Raw genomic sequence first — 5,421 nt, forward strand, 5'->3', positions numbered from 1 at the left:
TCCGCAGATTAGAAGTATACTGCAAGTTTTCAAGTTCTCACAACAATTCAAGCTTTCAGATGAGTTTTCCTCTTTTAGGCATAATGCAGTACAGAACAGTACATCAGCAGATCACTTTTTGTGATTGGAAACCTCTAAACCTTATACTGAGTGCATTCTGTCATGATACAAATGTTAGTGCAAAGTAAACAAAGGTGTGCACATACTCAACCTCCATCCTTTTTCTCCTGCAATGTCCAGTATATCTTACCCCGCAATAAAAGAGAAACGCTGTTTTGTGTAAGGTCTTCTAGACAGTTACATTCTGTTCCTGGCATTTCTAATCGGGTGAGGAGCACGGACATCAACAGGCTGCACGGTGTGGTCTTTGATTTCTGTAAACTGCAGCCTGTTTGCTTTGTGGCGCTTGGTCTTTGTGGCCTCTTGAAATCTCTCCTGCAAGAATCATTGCTCAGACCTCCTCCAACTTCTTAACAGAGAAGGTTTTCATCAGCCTGCCTTTTCAACATGCAGTCATCTCTTCAGTATGCCCAAAAATGTCTTGTGCTGTTTTTTTCCTTTTTGCCAGTTTCTTTTCTTCCCCAGAAACTCCTACTCCCTGCTGCCAATTTTCATCCATCTCTCCCACAACACACCATATACTTTTCCAGAAAATGACAGCAATATGTACAAATAGCCTCCTCTGGTCAATGCTTCCTCTTTAAAACAAAAATGCTGAATACTCTTGGTAAAAGGCCTAATGAACCCTAAGCAGTTAGTTCTTAAATACATGAAAAAATACCATTACAGAAAAGCCAGCTTGATTTTCCTCAGGCTGTGGCCATGCCTAAGACTGAAATCAGATGATCACTTGTGATTGCGTTAGAATGTTTTAACAAAGCCATTATTTGACAAAAGTCATAAAGCACTGACCAAATCAGCCCAAATTAAGTGCTAAATCAGTATGAACTCACTCCATATTTGTTCAGAACACATTGGAAAAGTTTTGACAAAATGATTGCTTAGCAAACACTTTCTTCCAACACCTATTGCCTGTTGTCCCACAAGCATCATGGTGCTACTGGCATTCCTGCATGACTGACAGGAATGAAGCCATGGGCTCATTCCTAACAGAAAATTTTTTGTGTCATCAGGTGGACTACCTTTGCACATTAATAAGTATGGAATCTGAGCCTCTCACAAAATGCATCAGCAAAGCATTGCACACTATTGCCCTTTACACACAATCAAAATGAATTAAATTAGTGAAAGCAAATGTGCATGCTATTAAACTAAAATTAGAACAGTTTTACAACAATATAAGTCAGTGTGGTTAGTTTTCTAATTTACAGCTGGAGGAAATCAGACCCTCTTTTAAAAATTGAACCAAGGAATAAAAATGTTTTAAGGCCAATGTTGAAAAACCGCTAAGAAGAAACCCATAATCACTTATTGGAAATCTATATAGCTTTTATTAGTACATTTGTGTGAACATGTATGTCTAATATTTTTCCATGTCATCATACAATAAACATTTTACAATAAACATCACACAATAATTAAAGTGTATCAGAAACAAGTTTCAACAGAGAGAAGAAACAGACAATAGCTGAGGATGAGATTCAGTTTAGATTTTGCACAGTAAATATATATAAAAAAAAAATCTTGAAAGAAAAAATGTGCTGAGAGTAAAACAAAAATTTGGTTGATTTGCTGATGCCAGATTTTGTCCATCCAGAGCAGCTGCAGGATGTGCAAAGCAGCATCTAAGCAGTCCCAGAAGTTCTGTCCAACTCTGTTCACTCTTATCAGAGCTGACACATCTTCCCCTCTTTTCCTTGTCTTTGCTCACCACCTCTTGCCAGCATAGAAACCATCAACTCACCTGCTCTCTCTGACCATTCTTGTTTTTTCAGAAGGTAGTAACAATAGGAGGTGAAACAAGCAAACAAAAAATGTCAGTACTGTGGAGGGATTTTTTTAAGATGAGAAAGTTCTGCAAATGAAACAAAGCACATTTAGTATTGTGAAAGCCCATATTAACAAGTATGTCTGTAAGAAAGTCAAGGGGAAAGAAATATTTTGTCAGACCTGCATGTAACATCCTTGAGAAAATGTTTTATCATAACTTCTTGAAATAAGTAGCTATTTTCTTAGCATATACTTTCACTGTTGGAAGATCTTAAATATTAACATATAAAAACCCCGAAGCTGCCAGCACGGTTAATTTTGTATATTTACTGCCTGAAGGACCTTAGGAAATTTGATCATCTAGTCCAAGCAGTTGTCACTGTAGACCAAAATAATTTTCTGAATTAGAATTTAAATAGTAGGGGAAAAAGGATCTGATCCTGAGTTAAAAATTCCCAGTCAGGGAGCTTCTTCTATGATATGTTAATTAGTTTTGTACTGTGTGTGTACCCCAAATTTAAACAGCTTCAGCTTCCATCTACTTGATGTTATTTTTATATTTCTTGGAGATTTTATGGGTTTTGGTACATATCAACTTTTACCTTTCTGTTTCAGAAATAAAGTAGACTAGAAATCTGCAGATTCTCATAAAACATGGCTTTACAAATTTATGTTTTTTTGATGGCTTTTTAATTTTCTCCTTGATTTATCAACTTTCATCTGTAAGTATTAGCACCTAATTTAATGTAATCGTAGAGCACTAGTAGTGGGTGATATAAGTGCTCAATTAAGATTTCTCTGTTAATCCCATCAGGAAGTGCACATCTCCTCTTAAATAGAGAACTGATGTCATCTTTTTACCTACTGTGCTTCCCAAGTCCTTTCTGGAGTTGCAGCTTCCTAGGGTCATAAAATCATAGAATGGTTCCAGTTGGAAGGGACCTTAAAGATCATCTAACTCCAACCCCCCCTGCCATAGGTAGGGATGCCACCACTAGAACAGGTTGGTCAAGGCCCCATCCAGTCTGGCCTTGAACACCTCCAGGGTTGTGGTATCCACAGCTTCTCTGGGCAACCTATTCCAGTGCCTCACTACTCTTACAGTGAAGAATTTCCACATTATGTCTAGCCTAAAACTATCTTCTTTTAGTTTAAGACCATTCCCCCTTGTCCTATCATTTTCTACCTGAGTAAAGAGTCCTTCTCCATCTTTTTATAAGACCCCTTTAAGTACTGAAAGGCCACAATAAGGTCTCCCTGGAGCCTTCTCTTTTCCAGTCTGAGCATCCCCAGCTCTCTCAACCTTTCTTCACAGGAGAGGTGCTCCAGCCCTCTGATCATCTTTGTAGCCCTCCTTGCTCTAACAGCCCCACAACATTCTTTTGCTGGGGGTCCTAAACCTGGATGCAGCACTCCAGGTGGGGCCCTCACAAGGGCAGAGCAAAAGGGGACAATCCCCTCCCTCCACTGCTGGTCACACCTCTTTTGATGCAGCCCAGGATGCAGTTGGCTTTCTGGGCTGCAAGCACTCAAGGGGGGTGACACCCTCTTGTTAAAATATTGACTCTGTTCTTATATTGCTTCAGTTAGGGCTAACGTAAAATACAGGCTGTAGCAGTGGTTTATGTGGCAGCAGAAAAACACACATTTTTGTAATCCAAAATTAGACATTCCTACACAATGACGCTTTCTCCATGATGTTATTAGGTTTTGTTTGTTTGTTTGTTTATTTTTGTTTTTTCTTCAGGAAGGGTTAATTTTACTCTCAGTATTTCATAGCTTTCTAGTCTCTTAATGTAGAATTTATGTAGAATTGTGTTAGGCATTTTTCAGACGTATAATTACATTGTATCAGTGTTACTTTTATCAATGTTATAGATAATACTGTAAAATAAGATGTTTTTAGTTAGACAGGACTGATTTTGGATAAATTCATGTAAATGAGACTTACAGTTCATCCCTGTTCCTCTTGTAAAAGTGAGTTAAGTGAGTCCTAGGTTAGCCAGTCCATGATTTTTTACTTCAATGACATTTCTTACTTGCCTAAATTATAATGTGCTGTCAGACTTGCAGAAGTATGTCTAATTAGAACATTTGAGTCCCTTTGGTAAAAAAAAAAAAAAATATGTTATATTTTGGAGGTGTTTCCTCCTGTCTTTTTGCTTGGCATCAGATCTGCTTGGCAGCCCATGTCTAAGCCATTTTACTGCTGTTTACTCATCTTCAGTCACAGATGCTTTGAATTATCACATTATCATTTTTACAGACATCCATGTTTCCACACCATTTTATCTGAACTCTGCAAAGGATAGTCAGATCACTAGTATCTATTTATACTAAAGGCACAGAAATCTATAATATTATACTCCAATATTATTGGGGTACTATCTACTTACGTCTAATTTGTACTAGTAGAACAAGTTGTTCCTTTTGTGTTTTTTTTAGCAGCATACTGTTAATTCCTTCAAACATTTGTTGATTTCACTCTTGAATCCATTTCCATTTTTTATCTGAGGACAGATAAAAATGCAGTTTGAATAAAAAGGACCAAAATTTAACAATATTAACCTGCAGTGTCAATACATGTATCAATGAGTCTTCTCTGCAAGGCAAGTACCTTCCTTGCTTCTCAAAAAAAAGCTTGAGACAAATGGTTCCTTTTATACACTTTTAAGTGTGTTTAAATTTACATCATGAGCTTGGGATTTTCCTTTAGAGCTATAAAAAATATATATAAAATGGAAAACACCCTCTTCTATGACAAGAGAATACTTACATGAATTTGGTGTTGGTCAAGCAATTAAGCACAGGTAAACTTGTAGCACTGTTAAAGTTAGTATACAAGATAAAGCAAGCTCTGTTTGATCTCAGGAGCTTAAAAGAGAAATCTGACATAGATAAAAGCAGTTGTAAATCAAACATCTGTCCAACTTCAACTCCTTCCTGCCCTCTTGCATTTGGTTAGATGGTCCTCAAAGCTCTGCTAGGATTACAGGAGACAATATTTTGCTGGGTAGTGCAGCATTAACATTTTTTTCTGCTTTATTATATTGAGGTTATATATACATCATTTGGGAGAACGTATGTTATAATCCCTCAAAACTCATAAATCAGCCTTGAAGAAGCTGTTTACACTAGTGAGAATATTCACAAACACTACCTGCAAGATGTGGCAGAGAAACAACATTGAAACAGAGAAGGGAACTCAAGCTGGCCAAGGACACATTTTTTAAAGACAATCTAGAAAATAGCAGAGATCACACAGAGAGAAGACCGATACCCATCGAATGAAAGATGAAAACTAAAGAAAACTTCAAGTCTTACTAAGAAATTCTGACTACAGTAAAAATTTTAAGATGCCCAAGAGCCAATAAAACACAAATAGACACGTTTGCAATGAGATCAATTTTCATTTTTAACACAATGAAGTCAAATTTATTTTGGCTTCAAAGGCAAGAAAAAAGGTATGGAGGTTCCAGACTCCTAAAATGCTTTCTGTAGTTCAGAGAGGTTATCTTTCCTGAAGCCTTC

The 5,421-nt window shown here is 37.1% G+C and overlaps 1 long non-coding RNA gene across 1 annotated transcript; it reads right to left on the reverse strand.

Annotated features, from left to right (window-relative positions):
- Positions 1 to 1,878: 1,878 nt before the first annotated feature.
- LOC308185050 lies at positions 1,879 to 4,398 on the reverse strand. Its single transcript, XR_013943089.1, has 3 exons — positions 4,287 to 4,398; positions 3,842 to 3,992; positions 1,879 to 1,975 (listed from the first exon to the last, which is right to left on the reverse strand). It is a non-coding gene; the product is annotated as an uncharacterized lncRNA (long non-coding RNA).
- Between the last annotated feature and the right edge of the window lie 1,023 nt (positions 4,399 to 5,421).

The sequence above is a fragment of the Anser brachyrhynchus genome, assembly GCF_964034855.1.
Source record: "Anser brachyrhynchus genome assembly, chromosome: Z".
NCBI classification, from domain to species: Eukaryota; Metazoa; Chordata; class Aves; order Anseriformes; family Anatidae; genus Anser; species Anser brachyrhynchus.